General features: G+C 44.0%; 1 protein-coding gene across 1 annotated transcript in view; it reads left to right on the forward strand.

The window, feature by feature from the left end:
- The window catches only part of LOC143964275 (dual oxidase maturation factor 1-like), a 99,821-nt gene that overhangs the window by 45,796 nt on the left and 41,537 nt on the right, over positions 1-12,488 (forward strand). The window lies entirely within an intron of this gene.

Below are 12,488 nucleotides of genomic sequence, written 5' to 3' on the forward strand. Positions count from 1 at the left end.
TAAAGAATAGATAAAACTTCAAAGAGTCCACAAATTAAATATATATATATAGCAGCGCTCAATATACAAAATCTTATTCAGATGTTTGTTCATATGTGCTCTTGAAAGAGTGGTGATAGAGTCCAACGCGTGAAGAGAAGAAAAGAGATCAAAACCACTTTCCACCTGGCGTTTTTCCACCTTATGTGCTCTCCAAATACAAGCCCCCCAAGGGGATGCACTCACCAGAAAATCAAGAATATATGAGCCTTCAATATACCAAACCACTGAGTTCTTTGGTCATGGGAAATCAAAGATATAGGAGCCTTCAAAACGTTACATTCTTTGGTCGCTTGATGTCACCATAATGGGGTGGTCCAAAGCTCATAAAGGAAACAAGATCATACTGACATAGCGTGATACTGTTTAAAAACCCTTTATTATAGACCCCCCATACAAAATAGGCGTACCAAATATATTAAAACAATTTGCATAGGATAAGTGTACTGTGCCTGTGTTACTCGTGGTGAGCCCCTTCGGTTACCGCGAACGACCGCTGTGCACGTTCGGCTTACTTCCTGGTACCTTGGTTAGTTCACGAACGAGTCACTGGAACGCACACGTCACTTCCGGTGTGTGTTACGCCCTGACGCGTTTCGTCATTTCCGACTTCGTCTCGAGGGAGTAACACACCACGCCGGAAGATAGTAAATATACACACCGGGAGCCAATGAAAGCGGATATTCACTGAGAGTGACAAGGGCCAAAACCCGCCCAGACCGACCTATTGTGATCTGGATTTCTCGTCGCTCTGCAGTCACCGTAAACCGCAATCACTGGACCCGATGTGTAGCTAAATAACATAAAATAAATACGATCTCACGAATGTGCGTGTGTACACGAAGATCATTTTACACACACACACACACATCGTGAACCTAGTAAAAACAAGTTAACAGGACCATGCCTATCCTCAAGTCAAAATAAATTGGCAGGTAAAACCATAATACATTATATGCAAATTTCTTAACATATAAATATATAAATATATAATTTCTTAACATATAAATATATATAAACCAATAAGTAAAAACGTCCAACAATGCTTGATAAATGTATCGCAATATGTCTTATATCTACATATATAGATATATGTGCCAATTAGTGTCCTATATCTAGCTCATGAGATGATCTAATTTTATTCAATCTGGGGCATGCTTAATCAATGAGGTAAAAATTAAACTTTTATATAAACGTGAAATATGTGAAAATAAAATAAAAAATGAATGAAAGTAAAAATAAAAATAAAAATAAAAATAAACAAAAATAAACAAAATAAAAATAAAAATAAAAATAAAGAAAAAAATAATAATAAAAAAATAATAAAGAAAAAAATAAAAATAAAAATAAAAATAAAATTAAAATAGAAGAAATGAATAAAAATAAAAATAAAAATAAAAATGAAAATAGAAAAAAAAATTAAAATAAAAATAGAAATAAGAATAAAAATAAAAATAAAAGATAAAAATAAAAATAAGTATAGATAAAGATAAAGGTAAAAAAATAGAAACAAAAAATAAAATAAACGATAAAAATAAATAAAAATAAAAATAAATATAAAAATAAAATAAAATGAAAAAAAGTAATAATACATGGAACTAATAATATCTGCAGGAGACATTCATTCAGAAGCTTAAGTATCACTGATGAAACAATTTATATCCAGTTCAATGTTTAAACCCTTTGGATTTAAAACGTCTGTTAAAAATATCCAATGGGTTTCTTGTTTTGACAATTCACGAACTCTATTAATTCCCCTCCAATAGGGTTTAACCTGTTCAATCCCCCAAAAACGCAATTCCGTTGGATCTCTATTGTGTTGAAGATTAAAATGTAGGGATACATTATGATCTTTATAACCTATCTTAATGTTATGTATGTGTTCTGCTATCCTAACTTTTAATTTCCTCTTTGTTCTCCCAATGTACATTAGGCCGCATGGGCACATAAGGGCATACACAACATGAGTACTATTACAGGTAATGAACTGCTTCAGGGTAAATTCTCTGTTGTTCGAGGTAGAGGTAAATTTAACAAGGTTTCTGGTAGGGTTCCTGATTTCTCGACATGCTTTGCACTTGCGACAGGCAAAGAAACCATTTTTTTCCCAGAATGTACGAGGAGGAGCCGGTGGATCTATAACTTTTTTTATTATTTTATCACCGAAACTTGGCGCTTTCCGATAAATAAATTGTGGTCGAGTCGGTAGTGTTGGGTTCAACTTTTTATCTAATAAAAGAACAGGCCAATGTTTTTTAAAAATATTTTCCACTTCTTTATATTGTATGTGGAAATTAGAGATAAAACCCCATTCTTTATTGTTTATAGGGTTTATTCTCTTATTATCTACCGTTAATGGCAACCCTAGATGCTGTTCTTGTAGACATTCTGTTCTTGGGATCTGCCCCACATCCTCAATAATTTTTTGCATGTCTTGGGGATTATACCCTCTGGTAATAAATTTATTACTCAGAACAGTAGCCTGAGATACATAGTTATCGAAATCTGTGCAATTCCTGCGGACCCTCATTATTTGGCCTTTAGGAATATTTCGTAGCCAATTTGGATAGTGTCCACTAGATATGGGCAGATAGCTGTTCCGGTCTGTTTTCTTAAAGAAAACTTTTGTTTCAAGTTTGTCTCCCTTACGATATACAGTCACATCTAGGAAATTGATCTCATTTTTATTAGATTCTGAGGACAGAACAATATTATGGCTATTATTATTCAAATTATTGAGAAAACCGTCTAATTGGGCTTGGTTGCCATTCCAGATAAAGAACAGATCATCTATGTATCGTTTGTAAAAAAGTAATTTATTTATTATTTCGGATAATCCGTAACTTCAGATAAATTTCTATTTGTTACGTTTATCAACAGCCACATTTGAAAGGAAATTCCAATAACTATAATTTAATAGTTAGTTTTTATTAGTTAGTTAGTTATTCTTTAAAATTTTCTGATTTTCTTTCTTATTTTGGGATTTTTTAATTTTTCGGTTTTTTGACTTTACCAATTTACGAATTTTCGAATTGTGATCTTTACGAATGACCCCAAAAACTAAAAAGCAAAACAAAGTGAGTGAAACGAAAAACAAACAAATTTTTCAGCAGTGTACATGTCTAACCACATCTAATGATCGGTAAGCTGCAATATAATAAATTTTTGGTTTTGGGTTTAATGCTGTTTTAAAGCTTAATAACCTTTTTCTATTTTCCTTTCATTTATGGTAACTATTCCTGCTAATTCTGGTCCCTATACTATCCCTTCGTACTTTCCCTGCCTATAGAACTCGCATTAATGACTGTAGGCTCTGTACTGCCACAGCAGCCTGTCTATTGTGTTGTTTATTGTATTGGGTGTGTTCCTCATTACCCATTCTGTTTCGTCTCTCGTTTTTTCAGTCCTTAGCTAGACATTCTTTGATTCATCATCCTTGTAAGGTTTTAGTTTCACTTTCCACTGCAGAGACAAGGAGATCATTGCCTTCTTACCCTTCAAAAGGAAGCAAAAAATGGAAAATTGTATACTCACCTTTCCGTAATTTTCCTTTCCTGACGCATCTTCATGGCAGCACACACTGGGTTGTGACTCCGCCCCCACAACCTGACAGGATTAGATTAACTATAAATTTGAAGGGGAGACACCCTGCTGCATTCTCTGTAAATATCATCACAAAAGAAACAGGGAGGGCAACTGTGTGCTGCCATGAAGATGTGTCAGGAAAGGAAAATTACGGAAAGGTGAGTATACAATTTTCCATTTTCCTGACGCCTTCATGGCAGCACACACTGGGAAATAACTCGCCAGTTGGGTGGGTGCAAGTAAAATAATATTTATTCCTTATAATGCTGAAGAATTGGCTCTAATGACGGATCTGCCGAAGTCGGCCATGGATAAATGAGCAGAATCCACCTTGTAGTGGGAAATAAAGGTATTCCTGGAGGACCACGTTGCTGCCCTGCATATTGTCTCTGGTTAGACCCTGCAATACGCTGCCCAAGAGGTAGCCACTGCCCTAGTTTAATGAGCCCTGATGTCTTCAAGAATCGCTGTATGCTGGGTGGCGTAAGCTTTTTTAATGGTTCTGACTAACCAGGATGCAATAGTGCATGAGGAGGCGGCTTGCCCACGCCTGGTTCCATGGGGAATGATCAAAAGAGAGTTTGTTTTCCTAAAAGAGGTGGTAGCAGTTAAGTAGTTCATGATGGTTGTTTTGACATCTAGTGGATGAGGATTACCCTGATCGTCCGTGAAGGATGGAAGGATGATGGTTGTAATGGAAGGAAGTTGCCACTTTGGGTATGAAGTGTTCGGAAGGTCTGAGGACTACTTTGTCAGGAAAGAGAACTAACTTAATGCTTGGATCTCCGACACTCTCCTAACTGATGTAATCACAATGAGAAAAGACAGTTTTAAAGTCAAGTCCCATAAAGAGATTGTTCCATTTGAAACTAACGGAGGAGAAGCGAAAGCATGGAGAACTATTGAAAGATCCCATAATGGAAAGACTGGCCTCCTGGGGGGTTTAATGTTTAGATAGGCTCTGTAAATTGGATTACCAATGGGTGGAATGCCCACTTAGTATCTGTTTTAGCTGACAGAGCTGATACCTGAACCTTTAGGGTACTTAAGCTTAGACCCTTGTTGACCCCCGACTGGAGGAATTCCAGGACCTGAGAGGGTTGCGGAGAAAGGGAATTCTATCCTTTCTGTTGTGCCATGAAGCAGAATCTTCCCCAAACCTTTGAATAGATGGTATTGGTAGTGGCTTTCCTGGCTTGCATCAGGGTTGACTTCATGAGAACAGCCTTGCGCTCTTAGTCTAGCCCTCTCAATCTCCAGGCCATCAGGTGCAATTTCTCTGATGCAGGATGTAAAAATTGACCTTGAGACAGAAGATCCGGAGTTATTGGGAGAGGAACTGGAGGTTGAAGGTTGAGCTGTAAGTCGTGAACCACGGCCTCCCGGGCCACAGTGGAATAATTGTAAATACCGTCACCGAGGATCTCCTAAGCCTGGATAGGAACCTCACAATTAACGGAGTTGGAGGGAATATATACTCCAACTTGAAGTTCCATGGGTGAACTAGACAGTCCACTCCCTCCACCGATGGGAATGAACCTCTTGACAGGAATCTGTGGCACTTGGTATTCATCGGAGTGGCTGCTAAATCTACTTCCGGCGTTCCCCAGATTTCCGTAAGGAGGGAGAAAGTCCGAGGGTTCAACCACCACTCGTTGTTGGATAGCGTTTCTCGACTCAGACAGTCGGGTAGTATGTTCTGTGCCGCTGGGACATACACTGCTTTTAAACTTGTTAGATGTATCTGAGCCCATTACAAGATGGGCCGAACTTCTCCCATCAAGGTGGCACTCCTGGTACCCCCTTGCTTCTGAACATAAGACACTGCTACTTGGTTGTCCATTCGAATGAGCACATTCTTGTCCGTCAGAAATGGTGAAAATGCCCTTAAGGCATAAATGGCTTCCCTGAGCTCTAAAATGTTCGAGACCAAACCTTGAGCCTGAATATGCCACTGGCCCTGGGCTGCCTGGTCTTGATAGTGGGCCCCCCAACCGCTCTGGCAGGCATCCGAAGTGACTACTTCCGGGTCTGGAGGGACTATCGGTTTGTATTTCCTGAGATTGCTCGGGCGCGTCCACCACCATATCGATTGTTTCACCGATCTGGAGATGAAGATGGGCTGACGCATTGAGACTCCATCCCACTGCCTGAGGAATGAGTTCTGTAAGGTTCTCATGTGTCACTGTGCCCATCGCACCATGGGTATGGTTGCTGACATGGACCCTAGTACACTCAGACAGGCTCTGGCTGGTAAGTGATTCCTTGATAGCAGCTTCTGCATTTTCTGTATCAGAGGCCGGATCTTCTCTTGTGGGAGCTGTATCTTGTTTGTTTTGGTGTTTAGATCTGCCCCTAAAAATATCATATTTTGTGTGGGTCGCAGACAGCTCTTTTCCCAGTTGATTATCCACCACTTCTGGAGGGTTGTAAGGAGGATCTCTCGTGATGAATCAACGTCTCTTGATCCTTTGCTAAAAGTAGGATGTCGTCCAGATAATGGTGGACGCGTAATCCCTTTTCTCTGAGGAAAGCCACCAACGGTAACAATACTTTTGTAAATGTCCTGGGTGCCGAAGAGATGCCGAATGGGAGGCACTGGAATTGGAAATGATGTTGGTTTATGGCTAACCGGAGAAACTTTTGAAAGGCCGGATGAATTGGTATATGCAGATAAGCGTCCGATAAATCTATTGAAAGCATCCAATCGCCCAGATTTATTGCTAGAAGTATGGATTGAAGGTTTTCTATTTTAAAAGCCTCCACTTTGATATCCTTGTTGAGCATCTTGAGGTCAATACAGGATGCAAATCCCCTGTCTTTTAGCAGAAACAAGGAAGAGTAGAACCCTCTTCCCTTTTGGCATGATGGGACCTCCAGGATCGCTCCCTTTTGTTTCAATTCTGCTACGTACTTTACTAGCAGAATCCTTTGGGGTACTGAGGATGGTACTCTGGTTGCCTGGAAATGATTTGGTGGGAGTCTGTTTTTGAATTTCCACCTGTGTCTGAATCGGATTGTGGACAAAGTCCATAAATCCTTTATATGGTCTGACAAGATCTTGGTGAAGTTCCTTCTGTTCCCCTGCCGGGGTGGCCTTAGATTTCTGTATCCTTAGAAAAGAAGGTTTTGTGTTTTTCCAGTCCCTTCTAAATTCCCTACCAGGAGAGTAGGACCTGGACTCTCTATATTTGTCTGGAAGATTACGTCTGTAAACAGGTCCCTTCTGCGTCTTGGGTCTCCTGTCGGAGGGGATCAGGCCTGACTTCCCTCCTGTTACCTTGGATATGGCAGAGTCTAACTTGGCACCGAACAGATTTGCGCCATCATATGGAATTCTGCACCAATTTATTTTTGATGCTGTATCGGCCATCCACGGTTTGAGCCATAGCGCTCTTCTCGCTGTTACGGAGGCCAGCATAGCCTTGGCTGAAGATCTTATAATATCTACTGATGCCTCTGCTAGCTTGACTTCTTGCAGAGAGAAAATAATCTTTCCCATTTCAATGCCATCCTGTAGGTCTTTTTCTATTTTAGATGCCCATCCTGAGATGGCTGTGGCCACTGCTGCTGTGGTAATTGCTGGTCTACAGGCTCCCCCAGCCATGGAATATGCCTTCTTCAATTCTAGGTCCATCTTTCGGTCGTGAGTGAGATGGGGGTCTGCTGAAGATGTACTGGGAGCAGCTCTCTCTAATGCTGGTGTTGTTGTTTCCAGTATGGACTCCCGCACTGATTCTCTTATGAGGTCTGTAGCAATTCTTGCGTCTGCGACAGGCAAGTTATCTGGCAGTGCCGGAGCGCCGCATACCCAGCAAGCGTTTGCTGCAGGTTGGGTGTGGCGGCTTTGACATTGTGAGGAAGGAGATCTCCTGCGACTTGATCGACTGTGGCGTGAGTAGCTATGTTGTGAGTGGCTGTGTCTTCAGTGCCATGAAGGAGATCTTGAGCGGCTCCTGCGGGACATCCTGCTAGACGTATGGCTAGACCTTCTCCCATGGCTGGAACTTGCGCCTCTTGATCTAGACGGGCTGCCAAAAAAATGCAGCATTTAACGTCTGGCACTCTTTTTTTCTCCCCTTCAATACTTACCTTGCCCGGTAAAGCCTCTTACCTAACTTGCTGATGGTGGTCTGCGTGGGCAGTGGACTCCATAGAAAAAAAGGGGTGAAGGACAGTCTGAGATATATAGAGAAATAATGTGTACATATATACATATATATATATACACACACACAATTCACTTATAAATATAAATATATATATTATTTATTAACAAAGTTTATCTGCAAGAAACAATATAATAACAATAATAATAATATATATAGGAGTCCCACAGGGACTTACCTGGAGACTGCAGAGTGATCTACATGCAGAGGCAGCAACCTTCCTTAAGTTTTGCAGATTGCACAGCAGAATCACAGAGAAATACAGCTCTGTATTTGAAAATAGCGCCATTGTGGCGGCTAATTGACGCTCTGCGCATGCACAGAAGCGTCCCGAGTGTTCCGGCGCCATTTTGGATAAGGGAACACACATTGAAAACATAGGGGGAAGAAAAAAAAAAACACTAGCACTGCACGTGCTCAGAGTGGCCGAACGGCGCCATCTAGGCTGAAATTACAGCATAGAGAAAACACCACTGAAGGAGAAACAAACGGCAGCCATGACAGGGGACTACAAGAGACAGCAATCCCAAAGGTAGAGAAAAAAAGGGAATATAAACCACCACTTACTATAGGAATAAAAGATGGATATTATTTAAATAAGAGGAATTAATAGGCAAAGGAAGAAAAGGAGTCCACTGCAAAGGTAAAAAAGCTTCTTTAAAGCTTTGGTAATGCCAGAAATCCAGTAGCCCCTTGAGACCACCAGAGCGGGGGTTCCCTCCATAGAAGCTCCTTTAGAGACTGTACAGGAGGGACTTCCAAACAGGAGAGGCTTGAACCTGCTGGGGCGAATGCGGTAGAGGCTTATTCATCTGTAACAGGAAAACTCCGTCCGTCCAACCTGTCAGGTGAGGATAAAAAAGAGAATGCAGCAGGGTGTCTCCCCTTCAAATTTATAGTTAATCTAATCCTGTCAGGTTGTGGGGGCGGAGTCACAACCCAGTGTGTGCTGCCATGAAGGCGTCAGGAAACATGCTTTATTATTGCACTTATCTGAAGTAAAATAAAGTAAAAACAAAGGCTTTATTTGAAGTAACTTATTTTTAAGTTTCTAGAAGCTACTTTGAGCATTTTTTTTTCTGCCCCAGAAGCAAATAGTGTAATCCTATGTGACCATTCAAACTATTGAAGGCTAGAAGAATTGTTCAAGCTTCGGCTTCTAGGAGCAGAATTTTTTTTTTTTTCCTGTGTTTTTTGGATGCGATTTGCCAGCAGAAAAAAAAGGACAGCTCCTAGAAGTTCCTAAATGTTTTTAACCTCTGCTAAGCAGCCTTTTTTTGATTTGGCGATTGACGATGGATCTATACCGGGGGACATTTTTGTTTTTATAATAAAGGACTGTGTGTGCGTTTTTTATTGACTTTTAGACACTTTTTTTAGTGAATGACATTCACATGGGGGGGGGAGCTAGGGGCCTCTCTTGTTCTAGATTCTGATAAGTCACCCCCCGCACCACCACAACCACCGGGCCAGGTTTGTGGGAAAGAGGCCTTTGTCCTCATCAATATAGGGACAAGGTACTTTGTCCCCCACCTTCCTGGCTCGCCAGGCTGTATGCTCAGATAAGGATCCGGTATTGATTTTGGGCCCCCACACTATTTTTTTAAAAAATGTTGGCGCAGGGTTACCCTCAAAATCCATACCAGACCTAAGGCTCTGGTATGGATTTGAGGGAGACCCCATGCCATTTTTTAAAAACTTTTTGGCATGGGTTCCCTTTAAAATCCGTACCAGACCCGAAAGGGCCTGGTATGGATTGGGGGACCCCCATGCTGTTTTTTTATTTTTTTTATTGCCAGCAATTATTTTGTTTACATTCAGCTGTCAGTGGGAAACCTTGCTGACAACTGATGAGTCATCAGTCCTTAAGGATGTGGTGGTTGGCTTGCTGGCCTGCTACTTAACAAACAGCTATTTACTGGTTGTTAAGGATGCTGGTGGCTGACTGCTTCTTAACAGAAATGCTACTAAACACTTTTGTAAATGCTCCTAAACACATTTTTTTGAGCATCTAGTGTGCATGGATCCTAAATTTGATTTAATAAGTAGTTAAAGCAGAGTTCCAGTCCCCCAAACACTTTAAATTGCTCTGCATTTGTCCAAACATGTACATTAACAATTGCAACATGTCATATGTGTTGCAATTTTACTTTCCTTAAAAATAGTTTTGTACCTACTGATCTCGGAAGCAGACAGGTTCCATTTAAGCTGTGGGCATCTGAAGCCCTCCTTTCTTCATTTCCGATATTTCCTCCTGATTTTACACATGCATAGTAATGCTGCTGCATGGCTCTCCGTCTTCCTTGCCATAGCAATGTTGGCATTGGCGGAAGTTCCCGCCCCATTGCTATTGCAACCTGTCAATCAGACACGTTTGCATTATTTAAGGTCTGTAAATAATGCAAGATTTCATCAGTAGGTGATTCACAAGGACTTCTGGGATACATAACGCCGCTATCCTAGGAGCCCTTGTGAATCGCCTAGGTGGGGAAATGCCGGAAGTGCTGTCCACACAGACTAGGTCTAAAGGGGTATATAAATACATATATCTGCATTTGAAACAGAACAGTAATGCCGCGTACACACGGGCGGACTGTATGGCGTACTTAGTCCGCCGAAACACATTTCAGCGGACAGTCCGCTCGTGTGTGGGCTTCAGCGGACTTTTTCAGCGTGCAGTCCGGCGTACTAAGAATTTCGGTTTTTTCGAAATTCTGTCCGTCGTACTCGCATTTCGGCGGACAATCCGGCCGTGTGTATGCTAGTCCGCCGTACTTTTGAAATGAGCGGACTTTTCCCGCCCGGAGAAAAGTCCGCTCATTTCGAGCGCGTCTCCAGGTAGGCCGGGCCCGCGAAGGAGACGCCGCTGGCCCCGCTGCCTGGTATGGACTTAAAGGGGAACCCCAACGCCGAAAAAAAACGGCGTGGGGGTCCCCCCCAAAGTCCACAACAGACCCTTGTCCGAGCACGCTACCCGGCCGGCCAGGAAAGGGGGGCGAGCGAGAGCCCCCCCTCCTGAGCCGTACCAGGCCGCGTGCCCTCAACATGGGGGGCACCTTGTCCCCATGTTGATGAGGACAAGGGCCTCTTCCCGACAACCCTGGCCGTTGGTTGTCGGGGTCTGCCGGCGGGGGGCTTATCGGAATCCAGGAGCCCCCTTTAATAAGGGGGCCCCCGGATACCGGCCCCCCACCATATGTGAATGAGTATGGGGTACAATGTACCCCTACCCATTCACCTGTAAAATAAAAGTACAAAAAAAAACACAACACACGAGATAAAATACTTTATTGCACAGCTCCGGGGGTCTTCCGTCTTCGGGGGTCTTCTCGCCGGACTCCTCCGCTATCTTCTTGTAGCTCTTTTGCTAGCGGAGGAGTCCGGCTTTCTTCCTCGCCGCCGGCCTCTTCTCCCGACTTCGGGGGTCTTGTCCCCCTCTTCGGTTCTTCTGCCGGGCCACCGCACCTTCTTATAGCTCTTTTACAGGTGGTGGCCCGGTCTTCTGTTGCCGCCGCCGCCTCCGCCTTCCGTTCTTCTTCTTCTCCTTCTTCTCCAGGAGATGTTGACTCGACGCTCTCTCCGGCCACAATGCCAGGGCCGTGCTGCGCGGCCACTTATATAGGGACAAGGGGCGGTGTCACATGGCTTTATGTCACATGGGTTGGTCACATGGGTTGATGTCACATGGGTACTATGACATCGTAATGGGGCGGGGTCACCATGTGACACCAACCCATGTGACATAAAGCCATGTGACACCGCCCCTTGTCCCTATATAAGTGGCCGCGCAGCGCGTCCCTGGCATTGTGGCCGGAGAGAGCGTCGAGTCAACATCTCCTGGAGAAGAAGGAGAAGAAGAAGAAGAAGAAGAAGAACGGAAGGCGGCGGCCGCGGCGACGGCGACAGACGACCGGGCCACCACCTGTAAAAGAGCTATAAGAAGGCGCGGTGTCCCGGCAGAAGAACCGAAGAGGGGGACAAGACCCCCGAAGTCGGGAGAAGAGGCCGGCGGCGAGGAAGAAAGCCGGACTCCTCCGCTAGCAAAAGAGCTACAAGAAGATAGCGGAGGAGTCCGGCGAGAAGACCCCCGAAGACGGAAGACCCCCGGAGCTGTGCAATAAAGTATTTTATCTCGTGTGTTGTGTTTTTTTTTTTGTACTTTTATTTTACAGGTGAATGGGTAGGGGTACATTGTACCCCATACTCATTCACATAGGGTGGGGGGCCCCCTTATTAAAGGGGGCTCCCGGATTCCGATAAGCCCCCCGCCGGCAGACCCCGACAACCAACAGCCAGGGTTGTCGGGAAGAGGCCCTTGTCCTCATCAACATGGGGACAAGGTGCTTTGGGGTGGGGGGGCCGCGCGGCCCCCCTTCCCCAAGGCACCCCCCATAATGAGGGCACGCGGCCTGGTACGGCTCAGGAGGGGAGGTGCTCGCTCGCCCCCCTTTCCTGGCCGGCCGGGTAGCGTGCTCGGACAAGGGTCTGTTGTGGACTTTGGGGGGGACCCCCACACCGATTTTTTTCGGCGTTGGGGTTCCCCTTTAAGTCCATACCAGGCGGCGGGGCCAGCGACGTCTCCTTCGCGGGCCCCGCCTACCTGGAGACGCGCTCGAAATGAGCGGACTTTCCTCCGCGTGTGTGAGCGAGTCCGTTCATTTCAAAAGTAGGGCGGATAGTACGGCAGACTTAGTA

Source organism: Lithobates pipiens, unplaced genomic scaffold (genome assembly GCF_037356315.1).
Source record: "Lithobates pipiens isolate NorthernLeopardFrog02 unplaced genomic scaffold, aLitPip1_a1.2 Scaffold_8, whole genome shotgun sequence".
NCBI lineage: Eukaryota > Metazoa > Chordata > Amphibia > Anura > Ranidae > Lithobates > Lithobates pipiens.